The sequence below is a fragment of the Stomoxys calcitrans genome, chromosome 2 (assembly GCF_963082655.1).
Source record: "Stomoxys calcitrans chromosome 2, idStoCalc2.1, whole genome shotgun sequence".
Taxonomy (NCBI): domain Eukaryota; kingdom Metazoa; phylum Arthropoda; class Insecta; order Diptera; family Muscidae; genus Stomoxys; species Stomoxys calcitrans.
In genome coordinates, this window is record NC_081553.1 from 25,817,843 (window position 1) to 25,834,435 (window position 16,593).

The 16,593-nt window shown below is 33.5% G+C and overlaps 1 protein-coding gene across 9 annotated transcripts in view; it reads left to right on the plus strand.

Annotated features, from left to right (window-relative positions):
• LOC106086715 (RNA-binding protein Pasilla) overlaps nucleotides 1–16,593 on the plus strand; it is a 282,488-nt gene that overhangs the window by 103,182 nt on the left and 162,713 nt on the right. The window contains exons 1-2 of one of the 9 annotated variants that reach the window (XM_059361891.1): nucleotides 8,121–8,274; nucleotides 9,622–9,978. The exons of 4 other annotated variants lie outside the window; for them this stretch is intronic. The gene's annotated coding sequence lies outside the window, so the exon portion shown is untranslated. Of the gene's footprint in view, nucleotides 1–8,120; nucleotides 8,275–9,621; nucleotides 9,979–16,593 lie in introns of those variants that run through there. 4 more of the 9 variants (XM_059361893.1, XM_059361892.1, XM_059361895.1 and 1 more) reach the window with 4 other exon arrangements.

Below are 16,593 nucleotides of genomic sequence, written 5' to 3' on the forward strand. Positions count from 1 at the left end.
TACACTGATTTAAACCGAGCTTGGCACAGTTGTTGGAAGTCATAACAGATTAAATTTTAAATTTTAAATTTTAGCCAAATCGGATGAAATCTGAGACTTCCTGGGGCTCAAGAAGTCAACTAACGCAACTCACTGTCTCAAATTTCGGCGAAATCGGACAATAAATGCGCCTTTTAGGGGGCCAAAACCTTATATCGAGAGATCGTTCTATTTAGCAGCTATATCCAAATCTGAACCGATCTGAGCCAAATTGAAGATGAATGTTGAAGGGCCTAATGCAACTCACTGTCTCAAATTTTGGCGACATCGAGCAATAAATGCGCCATAAACACCGATCGAGAGATCGGTATATATGGCAGCTGTATTCAAATTTGTACCGATCTGTGTCATATTGCAAAAATTCGGCGCCAAATTTCGGCGACATCCGACAATAAATGCGCTTTTTATGGGCCCAAAGCCTTAAATCGAAAGATCAGTCTATATGGCAGCTATATCAAAATCTGGACTGATCTGTGCCATATTGCTGAAGTATGTCGAGGGGCTTAACACAACTCACTGCCGCAAATTTTGGCAAAATCGGACTATAAATCCGCCTTTAATGGGCGCAAGACCTTTAATCGTGAGATCGGACTAAATGGCAGCTATATCCAAATCTGGACCGATCTGGGCCAACTTGAAGAAAGATGTCGGAAATCCTAACCACAACTCACTGTCCCAAATTTCAGCAAAATCGCATAATAAATGTGGCTTTTATGAGCGCAAGACCTTAAATCGAGAAATTGGTCTATCTGGACCGATCTGGACCAAATTAAAGAAGCATGTCGAGGGGCTTTACACAACTCATTGTCTAAAATTTTGGCAAAATCGGACGATAAATGCGCCTTTTATGGGCGCAAAACCTTAAATCGAGAGATCGGTCTATATGGCAGCTATATCCGCTATATCCAAATCTGGACAGATCTATGACATGTTGCAGAAGTATGTCGGGGGGCTTAACTTAACTTACCGTCCCAAATATCGGCGACATCGGACAATAAATGCGGGTTTTAAGGCCCCAAAACCTTAAATCGAGAGATCGGTCTATATGGCAGCTATATCGAAATCTGGACCGATCTGGGCCAAATTAAAGAAGGATGTCGAAGAGTCTTACACAACTCACTGTCCCAAATTCCAGCAAAATCGGATAATATATGTGGCTTTTATGGGCCTAAGACCCTAAATCGGCGGATAGGTATATATGGGGGCTATATCAAGATACAGTCCGATATAGCCCATCTTCAAATCTAGTTTCTTTTATTTAAGTTGGAGTTTCCGACCGACCATCTCTACTTTGAAATCATTCGTATATGGCATACTATTTCATATTGAGTACTCCAAGTTCAGCATTACATTTATGTGCTTTTTCTTACCAACTAATTCGAGTGACATTTAAATGTGAAATCCTTCAACAAAATGTGGTCGTAAATGTCATTGTCTTCAAAATGCCCAAATGTGAGATGTGACATGCGTAACTGTGTGCTCGGTAGCTCAAATGAAAAGTACTATGGTTTATTTTACTTATTTACCATTCATCACATCTCCAGAAAGTGTGGCTGTATGTGAATGAGACTTTATTTCCAACACACACTTCAAAAGGGACAAATGAGCATGGGTAACTGCTGTGCTCATTGCAATATACCTGTGTGTTATCATCAGTTGCTACTTGGTTGTCCTTGTTTATTGTTATTTCAATAAATTGCTGTTGATAGTTGAGAACAAATATCTTAAATGCAGATAAAAAAGAAACACCGTATTTTCACATCCACATACAAAGAGAGTGAGAGTAATGTGCATTTCAGCAAGAGACAAAATAAAAAAAAATCACCTAACTGTCATTTGGTCTTATGTAGTACACATTGTAGGGTAGTAATCGCGATGGTGTGGTGAAGACTATCTCACACTAACACTCAATGGCAAATCTGTTAAGTAATAGACAGTAAGCAAGTTCTTGATAAATGATAAATATTTTTAAGCCATGCTTTTACTTTTACTTTCTCTTGCTCACACTCACACTCACACACTCTCAGGTTTAATTCATGTGCATTCCCCAGAGCAGTGATTAATTTTGGGTAATTTATAATCTATTCTTCTTCTTTTCGGTATTTTTTAGGATTATTAATTTCATTTTCCCATTGTCGTTGTTAAAGAAAATTAGTATTTCAGTTAGAAAGAGAGTGCGTGTGCGCTTGTGTGTGGCAGCCTTTGGAAAAGCATGATTTTGATCGATTTATCCTAAACAGGTTAACCTAAAAATGTCACATTTTCAATGTGTATGATTTTTTTTGTCAACATTAAAATTAATACATTGTCATTTATTTTTCCTACACATACATAGTCTGATTCATGGATGTGCTATCGAACCAAAGATAAATTGCATTAAAAATTAGTTTACAAAATTCTCATTGCTTTAATGACTTTATTGTTCTCTTGTTAAGAATGCAGGTGAGTTTTTTTAAGTGAAGGTGATAATGGAGAGTCAGAAGTGATGATTTGAGTACTACAAGTATCGTAAACTTTGTATTGCGACCATCAAATATATTTTTTTAGAGGTTCTCAGAATAAATTTTTACCCTATACCACTACTGTTGTTCAGGGTATCGTAACTCAGTGCATTTGTTTGTATTGGGTTGCCCAAAAAGTAATTGCGGATTTTTTAAAAGAAAGTAAATGCATTTTTAATAAAACTTAGAATGAACTTTAATCAAATATACTTTTTTTCTAAAGCAAGCTAAAAGTAACAGCTGATAACTGACAGAAGAAAGAATGCAATTACAGAGTCACAAGCTGTGAAAAAATTTGTCACCGCCGACTATATGAAAAATCCGCAATTACTTTTTGGGCAACCCAATAATAATCCACTAGCAGGGATCAGTGTTGCCACTCAAGGAAATTATTTCCTACCAAAATTTAAGAAAAATCCTACAAAATCCGTGCAAAACCTACCAAATATTCTACAAGCCAAGAATAGGGTATGTGTTTTTACACCCGCCACCGAAAAGTTGGCCATTTTGCCCTTCCATTTGCAACAAATCAATTTATACATTTTCAACCTTACAATATAAACTTTATCGTAGTTATACGAGTATTGATAGACGATCTATACATGTCCGTCCATCATTTTGAAATCATTCTACAGCTTAAAGTTCAAAGATGCTCTATATCTTGATACATTAACCGATAAGAAAACATGAGCTTAGAAAAGTCGTAGTTTTGTCAACCGTACCGATTTTGGGTTTGAGCCCAGAAATGCGCTTTTACTACCCATGTTCGCGGTTACAGTGAGCTGCATGGACCATTCAACTTTTAAGTATGGGCCAGGTCTGAAAAATCATTTTGTGACCAAAAAAATGCGCATTTGTTGTCCGATTTTGCTGAAATTTGGGACAGTGAGTTATGTTAGGCCCTTCGACATCCTTCTTCAATTTTGCCCAGATCGGTTCATATTTTGATACAGCTGCCATATAGACCGATCTCTCGATTTAAGGTTTTGGGCCCATAAAAGGCGAATTTACTGTCCGATATCTCCGAAATTTAGGACAGTGAATTAAGTTAAGCCCCTCGACATTCTCCTGCAATATGGCACAGATCGGTCCAGATTTGGATATAGCTGCCATATAGACCGATCTTTTGATTTAAGGTCTTGCGTCCATTAAAGACGCATTTACTGTCCAATGTCGCCGAAATTTGGCACAGTGAGTTAAGTAAAGTCCCTCAACATACTTCTGCAATATGGCACAGATCGGTCCATATTTTGATATAGCTGCCATATAGACCGATCTCTCGATTTAAGGTTTTGGGGCCATAAAAGGCACATTCATTGTCCGATGTCGCCGAAATTTGGAACAGTGAGTTAAGTTAAGCCCCTCGATATATTTCTGCAATTTGGCCTAGATCGATGGAGATTTGTTGGACCATTTGAACCATTCCAAATTTTCTATGTTGTGTATTGTTGTTTGACTTTAGTTTGTGTCCTGAAAATGAAGTCAGTACTTGCCTTAAAATGGTCCTTCGACTTGAGTTCTTGAGCCCCAAAACGCCGTAATTGTTATCCAATTGAGCCGAAATTTTGGTCATAGTGTTCTTTTATGACTTCCAATATCGGCGCCAATTATGTTCAAATTGGTCGTATATGGTTCCGATATACCGAACTCCCGATTGAACATTTTGAGCCCCTTGAAGCAGCAATTGTTTCTCATTTGGCTGAAATTTATCTCGTAGTGTTTTATTCAACATAAATGGTAGGTATTTTTCAAATCGGTGAATAACTTGCAACCGATCAGCCTTCTACGACCCCTAATAGCTTCAATTCTTGCAGGATTTGGCAGGAATTTTGTGATAAAGTACAAATATGCACATCAAATAAATAAATTATTCAATTTTTTTTTTAGAACAAACTAAGAACGTTTTTCTAGTCTAGTCATTCCGTTGGTAACACCTCGAATTATTGATCTGTGACCCCATAAAAGTTATAAAGCACAACTATGCCATTCAACTTAGTTTATTTTGTGTAAACTTTTAGCAAAATCTATTGTGGTGGGTTTCCAAGATTTGGCTTGGTCAAACTTACCACGTTTTTACCTGTTACTCGTTCACATTAACCACCAAAAAACGATTGATTGTCCGTTGACATTGCCTGGAAATACTTGAACGAAGATACGAAATTTGTGAGACCTGTCTGGATTTTTAAAGCCTTCTGCAATAAAAAACTTTTCATTAATGAGTTGTCGCTTAGCGACAAGCAATATAAAGCAAGTTCCTCATCATAAAGATTAAATTGGAATCGAACTGTATTCATGACACTTACATAGGTACACACTTTACAGGTATACCGATATAGATTCCAATTTAGCCTTCATCTTTCATGCCAATTCGTTTTCCCATGAATCTTATAACAATGCATTTTTATAATATCTCTCACAAATTTTTCAAAATTAAATCTTAAAAACATTTTTGGCCTTAACAACCCACTGTGCCGCAAATGTTCTTTGTGGCCCTAAATAACAAAGTTTTAATTTAAATACAATTTCAAATAAATTCCAACATTGCAGAACTGCCAATCCCTCCCCCAACCCCCAAACGATGAAAGAGATTAGGCTATTCCTCCTTAACATGCGGTTGTATGTTTGGCCCAAATAGGAATATTTCGGTCTTGTGGCTTAGAAGAAGCAACAATTAAAATAAGAACAAAAAAGAATCCACCACAGCAAACATAACTTCAAACAGTTTTTGGTCCAAAAAAAAAAAAACACTGAAGGTGAGCGAAAGGACACCATCATAATCGCCGACCGAAGGCCCTAGTGCCTGCCGCCAGTTCATATTTCTGCTAAGGACATTTCCAGTACCCAGAAAGTGTGATGTGCGATATGTGTGTGCATGCGTGTGTGAGTAGTGATGTTTGGATGTTTATCATATTTGGTTATAGTTTAAAACAAATATTAGTATTTCTTATCAGTTTTCCCGTTTCTTTGCTGCTCCACTCAAAACACAACACCATAAACTGGGATTTTCTGTTGTGTGCTTTGTTTTTTTTTTCGAAATATGCAAGTAAAGGAAACAAAACGGACTATTTTGTGGGTGTAAGGTACATATGCGGAGCGAAGATTAGTTGGCGTGTGTGTGTGTGTGGTGTTTCATTCCTTTATTGTCGGCTGGTCCGTTGTTGGGTTTGCCATGCCACATTTAGATACACTTTGTCCATAGGAATTTTATTTCTCTCATGTCTCATGCTTTTACTGATAAGAATGTTCATATATTGTTGCTGTATGTACATTTGTAACATGCGTCTCACTCTCTCGCTCTCACCATAATATCTCTTCCATCCATTCATTGCATTATTAAATAAAATAAAAATCTCTTCCTTGCTCCCTCTCTTCCTTGTCAGAGATTTGTTGGTACGTATCTAAAGATGTTTTTCCCTTTTTACATAATTCGGAGTTGTTTATTTTATAGCCGAGCTTTTGACATCGAAATGAAATTGAAAATATGGGGGCTCATTTTCAATGGGATAGAATAGAAGACACTGTAGGGGTTTGTGTTGAGAGTCTACCTTAGTGGTTGTTGTTGAGAATAACTTGGTGAGAAAGCATTTTCCCAATTGTCAAGTTTCAGAGTTGCCATAACAAATTTTTTAATGCTGTTTGTTGGGTTTTACCGGGTGTTACTTGGTGCGAGTCCCAGAACGAAATAAGAGCCCATAGTTATAACATATAGGGTAAGTTCTTCTAAGTTCGGCATGTTTTTGGTTTTTTAAACTCAAATACCAGGAATATGTAAAACTTTATATTACAAAAAAAATCAATAAACGTTAATATTATTCTCGGCTCTTCTCGTGAACAAATATATTTGAGCTGAGATTATAGATAACGTCAGCATTCGCTTCCATTAACAAATGCCTGTTGTTTAGAACAAAAATAAGTGGAAATATCGATTTTTTTTAAGAAAGCGTATCCAAGAAAGTGTAGAAAAATGTAAAATTTTTAATCACAAATAATTTTTAATCCAAAGAGAATAAAAAATATTTTTTGTTTATTTTTATAGCTTCGCAGTTCTATAAGCAATAGGAGCGACATGTCCCTGCACCAATACATATTTCACTTCAATTAATTACCAATGTAATTAAATGCTCAATTCGTGAGCCACATTTCCCATTTTAAGTTTTTGAGCTTAGAGAGAGAGAGCGAGAGAGGTATGATACCCTCTATATTTGCGTCGTGTATGACCATATTTGGATACACATTCCTTCTTTATATATCTATCTCTCGATTGAACTTCTAGACCTCTTTTTTAACCGATTTCCCGGAAATTTGGATAATTGAATAGAATTGACATTTTTACATCATTTACTAAAACGGTAAATAACATTCAACGGTATTTTGATATTCATCTTAGACTTTTGTCTTAAGTTACAAGAAGCAAGTTAAGGATTTATTAATGTACCATTTAAAACAAAAAATCATTAATTTGAAGGTAAAACTTTTTTCACCTAAGGAAAAAATTTGGAAAATTTATCATCTTTAAATTAAGTTTGCAAAAATTTTTTTCAATGTGATTTGATTAGTATGCCTCCTTTCTATGGCGGAGGATATTAAGGACAATTTACTTAATTTCCCTTCATACTTATAAATAATTAAGTAAAATGGGATATGTTGATCTAATTGGCTCCATAGCCAGATTTGATTTCAACACTAGAAGGGTTTAATTTTTTAAACGATTAAGCCCAAATCCTTTATGTTGACTTGTTATGGCTAGCACTAGTCTTTGTTGTTACTTTTTGTTATACCTATTCCTTTTTCATTTGTATTACGAAATCTTTAATAAATGTATAACAGCGGCAACTCTGCTGGCCAGATTTTATTCTCCCCTTTTCTGACACTTAAACTAATTGGAGTTTTTTTTGTCTCTGGTTGGATAATATTCTCACCATTGCATTTGGATAGAAAATGATTTTTGTTCATGTTATTCTCTGCTGGTTAGATAGTTTGCTGCTGCTCTCCTTGTTTTTATATCTAACTAACATTATCCAATTCCCCACAGAGAGTGAATAAGAAAGCAAAGAGCAATGCGAACAGATACGAATATATCTTTGAAATTAACCTGAGTTAAATAACACATGTACGACGAGAGTGAGAGCATAACGGTTATGCACGGAGAGAGGGAGAGAGAGCGAGAGCTCAAAGATACCCAGATTTTTTGTGTGTGGGGTGGAGAGCACTCATCTGCTGCTTCGGCTTGCTGCCATATACAAAATAACTAGGTGGTTTTTTTACACCCGACATGCGTATGTACATACATACTGATAGACTACTTAATGAAAATACCCGTACATGTTGGATGGCTGCGGCTGCTGCCGACTGTAGCTATTTGCTGCTGGTATGGCTTTTGTTGTTGTCATTGTTCTTGTTGGCCCACTGACTGTATGGACGGGTGCCCCGCGTTGTTGTTGTTACAGTTGCTGTTGTATAGTCATTTTAGCTGCTGCCGCTGCCTCTGCTGGTTGGTTCGTGTCGTTCGTTCTTCACACGAGCATGCGAGAGCTGTGTGTATTGTGTTGTGTGTGTTATCTCTGACCCAACTATTTTTCGTTTTCAACTTGTTCATCTTGTTGAAAAATTCTCATTTCAGTTGTGTGTTTCACATTGAAAACAACGGAGTAAAATCACAAATACCCTAAATAATACAGCTGCAGTTAGTAGAGTCTCGGAACGCACGGCCAACAAAACAACCGAACGACCACAAGTAATAAAAAGCAAAAAATATCAGAAAAAAATTCCAAAAGAATGAATGAATGCAAATAAATCACTTTAAAAGATATATATATATATATATATATATATATGAAGAGAAAAAAAGAATTAAAGTGAAAAAATTAACAACAATAAAATCAAATACAAAAGAGTAGTAGTAGAAGAAGCAGAAAAATTAGAAAAATACCCATAAGTAAAGAGAAACACCAGCAACACTAAGAATTCTTGAAACAGCAACGTGCTTATAACAGTTGTTGTGTATGTGTACATGTGTATGCGTGTGATTATTTTATTTGAAGTGAAAAAAAAAAATCATCTTTCCCAAATACCTTTAAACACGATGGGGCTTGCTCTAATCTTAAAGATATCAGAACAACGTTTTACAACTTAAACAAATAACAACAACAACAAGAAAAACAACATCGTTAAATAACGTCTAAAAGGCAAACGAGAAAACAAATCAAATATCACATAGAAAAATAAATTTATTTTTCATTTCATTTCGTTTCGTTTATTTTTTCAATTATTTTTTTTTTTGTAATTTGCTAGAGACCTAGAGAAGTGTTGGTGTCTCTGCAGCCACCGCTGCCTTTGGCATTCGCTCTCTCTCCCTCAGTCTACTCACTCCTCCTACTCCCCCCTCTTTAACAAGCAACTTCTTTGACGGTCGGTCGCTCGTTCTGCTTTCGTGTGTATTGTGTCACATTTTTTTAATCTTTGGAGTGCTTTTTATTCTTTTTGTTTTTTTTTTCTTCTGTCGTTGCCGTCGTTCACGTCTTCGATTTTGTTGTTGTTATATTTATTATATTTTTTTTTTGTTGTTTTGTCTTTTCTTTTATACGGGGCATACGTAACGTAACGACGTTATAAAACGCTATTAGAAATTAAATCGTGGTGACTCTACGCGCGTTTTATGCGTTTAAATGTTTTTAATTTTCAACGTCGTCATTGTCGTCGTCGTCGTTAGTCGTACGTAGTCGTCATTATCATCTTTAGCAGCAGCAGCAGCAACAACATCAACGCAGTCGTCGTCGTCCTCGTCATCATCAGCAATTTTCTTGTTGGTTGCTTTGTCGTCCCCCGTCGTCGTCATTCACATTGAAATAAAAAAGCAGCAAAAAAAAAACTTGACAAAAAAAAATCGGTGGCTTACAGCAACCACTGTGTGTGTGTATCTATCTATCACAAAGTTTTTATACATACATGTGTACAGATAGATGTGTGTCATACATCTCTTTAATTCCCGAGGACTGTGGTGTAACCTAAGAAAATTGAGATACTTTTTGTTTTGCTTCTAATTCTAATTCTCTCTTCCCCTCCCAATTGCCAACTGATTAAGAAAAAAAAAAATCTAAAAGTGTCTCTCTTTCTCTCACCAATCTCTCTTAAAAAAATGTTCGAAATTGATGTAAAACAAAAACAATTTTAAACTTTTCTGCGCGATCGATCAGCAGCTTTAGAATTCAAACAATCAGCCAGCAGCAAGAAAAACAACAAAAATCAGCCAGCCAGCATCAACAACAACAAAAACAACACCAGCATCATCAGAAATTACAAATTGTGTGATTTTTTGTGTGAGACAGAAATTCTGAAATTCTCTTCCAGAAATTGTTGAAATACCTACCACCACCAGCTAAAAGTGTGTTTTTGAAACATTTTCTAAAAACGAACGAAAAGCGAGAAATTTTTGAAAAAAGTGAGTTACAATAAACAAAAGCAAAAATAAGTAATTGAAAAGAAAGAGATCTACTATTAACTAACTAAAGAAAAAAAAAAAAACAGAAATAATTACCTTATTTGTAGTTTTATATATGCAAAACATATTGGTTAAGTCTATAAGGGACCTTTATATAAACTTTGTGTTTTCTTTTGTTTGGTTATGTTCTAAGGCCTTTTTTCTGATAGAAATTTGTAACAAGTAGTACCTACCTATCTACGGAAAAAACGTGTTTTTTGAAGCTCCCCCTCCTTGCCACAACTGACACCTCAATCTCGACCAACACCTACCACCGCTCCCCATCGTCGTTTCGTTGTTTTTTTTTCTTCTTTCTTTCTAATACTACACAACAAAGTTTGTATTTTTTCACATTACGATTTATCAGTTGTTTTCGATTCGATTATTCTGTTTGTTGTTGTGTTTCGATCTTTTTTCGACTTTGGATTGGGGTTCTTTATTTACCAATTTTCGGTTTTTTGTTTTTTCTGATTAGTACTATACCCTAACATAGACACTTTCTATTATGCTCAATATTTGTTTTAGTTTCACTTCCCCATGCCACCAGCTCTATCCCTTTTTCCCAAAACTGTATCTTAAAACTCCATATGTGCCCACCATTTAAAAACACAACCTTAACAAAACCTAGCGATTTAATTAGGGTCCCTTCCCTGCCTGCCCCCATGCCGCCAGCTTTTTGGGTGATGTGATGATATGATGGGTTTCAATTGTGTATGAGTGTGTGTATCTGTCATTATTGCGGAATTTTTTGTGAGGACAACTTTTGTTTTACATAAAAAAAATATAAAAAATTAAATTTGTAAATAATTACAAAACTTACTGCCAAAACCACCAACTTTTTGTCATTCGATCACTAATTCTTCGAAATCAGCTGTTTTGCCTTTTCAAATTCAGCTGATTTCGATTAATTTGCGAACCGAACGAATGGGGTGATAAAAGTTAGTGGTCCTGGTCCAAAATATCACTCGAGTTTTCTTTTGGTAATAAGCGTAATAGTTATCGAAAGCTATAGTTTGGGATCTTAAGTTGTGGGGAAATATTCTGTATAATGGGTAAGAAAGGGCATATATCCATGTATTAACCTAAATGCTGAGTATAAATGTGTAACAGCTAATGTAAATGGAACTTTCAGAGAATTTTAAATTTATTATAATTTTTTTCTTGATTTTTATTGTCAATGCTCAATTATGTGTAAAAATTTTAAAAAAGGTAAAAAGATTTTAACGTAGCAAATTTGAAAATACCAAAAAATATGAGTAAAGTTCATATTTTGGAAGAATGTAAAAAGTGGATTGTATTGTAGATTAAAAACAAGTAAAGAGTGCTAAGGTTATCCATGTTGAATCTTGGGAAACACCACAACGGATACTGCAAAAATTGTACACAAAATTAACTTGGTTGAAAAGTATAGTTGTAATTTATATACCAAATTTCTGCAAAACTTAGGCTTTGAGGGCCTTATGAGTGTAATTAGGAGATCGCTTTAAATGGTCATAGACCGATTTGAGCAATACTAACCATGGATTGAACAATAAAGGATTTTGTAAGTAGCTCAGAATTCCTAATTTAAAATTTTATTTTCGAGGATACTTTTTAGTTTTTAGAGAGTATAACACGCCTGGGTTCAAATCCCGGCGAGACCATCAGAAAATTTTTCAGCGGTGGTTTACCCCTCCTAATGCTGGCAACATTTGTGAGGTACTATACCATGTATAGAAGCGTCACACCCTTCAGACTCTCTTATATTATCATATCATATCATTCAAATAATCTTGATTCGGGCAGCACTTACTGATATGTGGGAATTTTGCCCCTGTTCCTTGAATACTCATGGGTAAAATAAACAACAGATATTGTTTGCTATTATCGGCATACTTTTTCTATGGGTGTATGGTACAGAAAAGTATTTTCGTCTGGTACTTGCATATACCTCATGTAGGTCTAATTCTGGGAAGAAGAGATAAAGGAATAGACTTATACTAAAGTCTGTTAGCTTGTGAACTTCATGATTAACAAAATGTTAGCAGAAGTCAAATTTCCTATTCTCAAAGTGTTTTGTTATATTTTGTCAACATTAAACAGTTAGCTATGACTTTTAGATTCTTTTACAGAATGGTTTATCAAAAGTCATAGCAAAGATCCCAACAATATCTGAAGTGGAAGCTGATGTCTATCTTCTTTATGCGCATAATCATTTTCACGCGAAGAATCTTAGGATTTGCAAAAAAATGATTTTATTTGTTCGCGAAAAAATCGATTTTTATTGATTCGGAAATAAAAATACGATTTTTATGGAAAGGAAAAAATCGATTTTTATCGTTTGCAAAATGAAAAGTCGATTTTCATTTTGGAATCGATAAAAATCGTTATTTTTCCAAAAATCGATTATTAACGAATGCGAAATTATCGATATTTTGATTTACAAAAAAAAAAAAATAAAGCCAATATGGAATTCAAGCAAAAGCTTATATTTCAAAAAATTGATTTTTTTTAAGAATTTGGAAAAATGTCGATTATTTTTAATTGCCAAAATTCTGATTTTTAAGGTTATGTAAAAATTTCGGCTTTAAATAACAAAGATTTATAATATAATGATTCTTTTTTAAATTTTCTATGTATGTATTGGGTTGCCCAAAAAGTAATTTTTCGTTACCGACAAACGTCTGTTTTTCGGTAAAAAAAAATCAACATTTCGATTTTCTACCAGGCATAATTTTTTGCTACATCGCATATATGTATGTATGTACAATACATCTACAGCAACTCCAACTTTTCAACTATAGAACATAAAACGAGACTCATAATATATTTTAAAATATCTTTAGTGATATCTTTGATTTCAAGAATGCCAATTTTTCATTCTGACCGATTATAATAAAAAAGGTTTTACCATAAACTTGAAAAATATTGGTTTCAATTTATAGAGTTTGTTCCAGTTATCGATTATATGAGAATTGGGAAAACAACTTCTAAATTTCTTCCAAGCTTTAGTTAAAAAGTCGATTATAATAAAAATAATATTTTAGGAATTTATTCAAATATCGACATATAAGCTTTTTGTTATCGATGTATGATCTACCTGGATTGATAATCTTAAATTCGAATTTTCATATTTCTGTATGAATAATTGTCCTAATATTGCTATTAAAGACCTTTGATATGAAAATCATTATTTGATTATTGCAAAATTATGATTTTCCATAATCCGCACTCGTTTTTAATATTTGCTGTTTTTTAGTCCTATTCATTGCAAATTATATGTTCTCGATAAAATATCACCGTAAAGTTGCAATGCTATGTTATCGATAAGATGCAATAACGTTCCAATAATCGTTTATATCAAAATTGTTTTCGATCAATGATCTACCCACTTCGATAAGCTTTAAATCGACTTATCATGTTGCTGTACGAATTATTATCGCAATATCGCTATAAAAGCCATTGGAAAATTATTCGGTTATTGGAAAATTATGATTTTGCGATAATCCCAAAAGTTGTTATTATAGAGTTTGTTTCACTTATAGATGATTTGAACATTTGTAACAATTTGGAGATTTCATTAAGCAAGTAACAAACATCGATTATAATAAAGCTGATATTATAGGTATCGGCAAGTTTGTTTTCTGTTATCGATTGATAAAGTACTTTTTTGAAATCGAATACCCTTCTTCCACATTTTGTATTCATAAAACATTCACACAACAATTTTTGTTAGAAAACGATATCACAAAGATGCACTTTTCGATAATTGGTAAATTTAGATTTTTCGATAACGCTAGAACCGGACTTGACAGATCTTTATTTTCGATCATTTGCAAAAAAATCGATTATAATAAAAACTGTAAATAAGGAATATTAATAACTATCGATATCTTACTTTGTGTTATCAATCGATTGAATCCCTACACACAAAAAGGAGCTTGCAAAACTCTCGGCTTCTCGAATTTCACTTTGTTTTTTCTCTAATTTTGGGAATATATGTGTTGGCAATTAATTTTGAAAAAATCGATTTATCGATAATTATATTAAAATGGCTCTAATAGATTTTTAGCTAAAATTCTAATAAAGCCCTCTAATAATTTAGCCCTCTTTTCGGCTGGACCACGAGGCCACCGTGGCGCAGAGGTTAGCATGCCCGCCTATGACACCGAACGCCTGGGTTCAAATCTCGGTGTGAACATCAGAAAAATTTTCAGATATGGTTTTCCCCTAACTAATGCTGGACACATTTGTAAGGTATCTTGCCATGTTAAATTTTCTTTACCAAGTGGTTTCACCATGCGGCACGACCTTCGGACTCGTCTATAATCAGACTGCACTCATTGATATGAGAGAAGTATCTCGTGTTTCTTAATGGAATGTTCATGGAAAAATTTAGTTAGTTTATTTTTTGTTTATAGCATACACTTTTCTTTTTCGTTAGAAAATAATAAAAATCGATTTTAACCAGTAATTAAAAAAGATTTTTAATAATTAGTGAAAATCGATTTTTATCGATTAGTAAAACTCGATTTTTATCGATTAGTAAAACTCGATTTTTATCGATTAGTAAAACTCGATTCTTAACGAATCCTAAAATTTTCGATTTTTAATCGTTTAATGTTTAACATTAGTAACATCAACATCATCATATTTAGATCGAGGCATTACGACTCTTCTCTAATGACAATTCAGCATTGCCAAGAGAATCTTGAAAAACTTTAAACTGCATTCTTGTACCCAAGTTTGCTGATTTTTACAAAATTCTATGGATTTGAGGTTGTAACTTTTTCTGAGACTTTGAGAAGAGACCTTCTTTTCTGTCCGTTTCTTTTTCGTTTAGGGTATATACTTTTCCTTTCTCATAAAAAAAATCGATTTCTATCGAATAATAAAAATAGATTTTTATCGAATAGTAAACCCGATTTTTAATGATTATTAAAAAATCGATTTTCATTGATTGCTTAAATATCGGTTTTTTATCGTTTACAGTAATTTGTTTACTGCTACATAATGTTTAACATTAGTAACATCAACATCATCATATTTAGATCGAGGCATTACGTCTCTTCTCTAATGACAATTTAGCATTGCCAAGAGAATCTTGATTTCCAGTAAAATTTTGCAGATTTTTAGAGAATTCTATGGATTTGAGGTTGAAACTTTTTCTGAGACTTTGAGAACAGAACTTTTTTTTTGTCAGTTTCTTTTTCGTTTAGAGATTGCACTTTTCCTTTTTCATTAAAAAATAAAAAAATGGGTTTTTATCGAATAGTGAAAATCAATTTTTATGGAATAGTAAAAATCGATTTTTATCGAAGAGTAAAAATAATTTTTATTGATAATCAAAAAATCTATTTTTATCGATTAGTAAAAAAATAGATTTTTATTGATTAGTAAAAAATTGATTTTTATCGATTGGTAAAAAATCGATTTTTATCGATTAGTAAAAAAAAATCGATTTTTATCGATTAGTAAAAGATTAATTTTTATCGATTAGTTAAATATCGGTTTTTTACCGCTTTCATGAATTTGTTTACTGCTATATAATGTTTAATATCTACATCACTGTACATAGAGAAAGACATTACGGCTCTTCTCTAATTATAAGGCTTATTGCCAAGATTTTCTTAATGTGCAGCGAAATTGCGAACTGCATTCAGAATAAGATTTTCTTAGTGTGTCTGGCACCCAAGAAGCACCTAGATTTAGATATTCCTATGGATTTGAGGATGTTATATCTTCGGAGACTTTGAGAACTTCTGAGAGATCGGGCCAGTTTCTTTAGAGCATACACTTTTCCTCTTTCATTAGAAAGAAATACAATTTCTATAATTGTCACAGTATATTGCCATAAAAATGTTTATTATAATTTAGCACTGCTAATTTATTCTAAAGTCTTATCTGGTTGACGTTCATTCTTTCAAAATGAATGACAAATCATTCAAAATACTTCATCATTATGGCTTTCTTTGCATTGTTATCTAAAAATGCCCTTGCTTTGCAATGATGTTATAGTTTTTTGTTTGCAATACACCGAAGTATAAATAGTTTCTTATAATATCAGTCATTCCTGGTGTGGTTTTTGTTTAAATGTTTGTTTTTACAGTACACTAGGAAAAAATTGAATAATTGAAATCAATTGTGAAATAATCATGAGTTGTTTCTGATTAGCACTGTTACGATTCTTGTCAAAAGAAATAAATTCGTGTTTTTCTGGTGATTCGATAAATTTAAAAATTTGTGTCCCTTTTTTCAAGATTTTTAAACTAAAATTAAAGTTTACTCGATATTACGAAATTTTAACCTAATTTTTTGCATAAAAGTTCCTAAGCTTCGCGTTTTAGTGCATATATAACCTATAAACTTACTTCCAAAATTTCATTAACTAAAATTGATGGTTAAATGGTAATTTTTTTTCTGATTTTAAGCAAACAATTCCTTTTTTGAAGATTTTTACTTGATTTTAAGAAATTCTCTATCTTAAATTTTAGGTAAGGTTTAAGTGGCAGTCTGCCATCAGATTTACTTAGACGTTTTCACCATTGTGATACCACAGGAACAGAAGAGGGAAAATGCCTTCTAGTTCCTACCGTT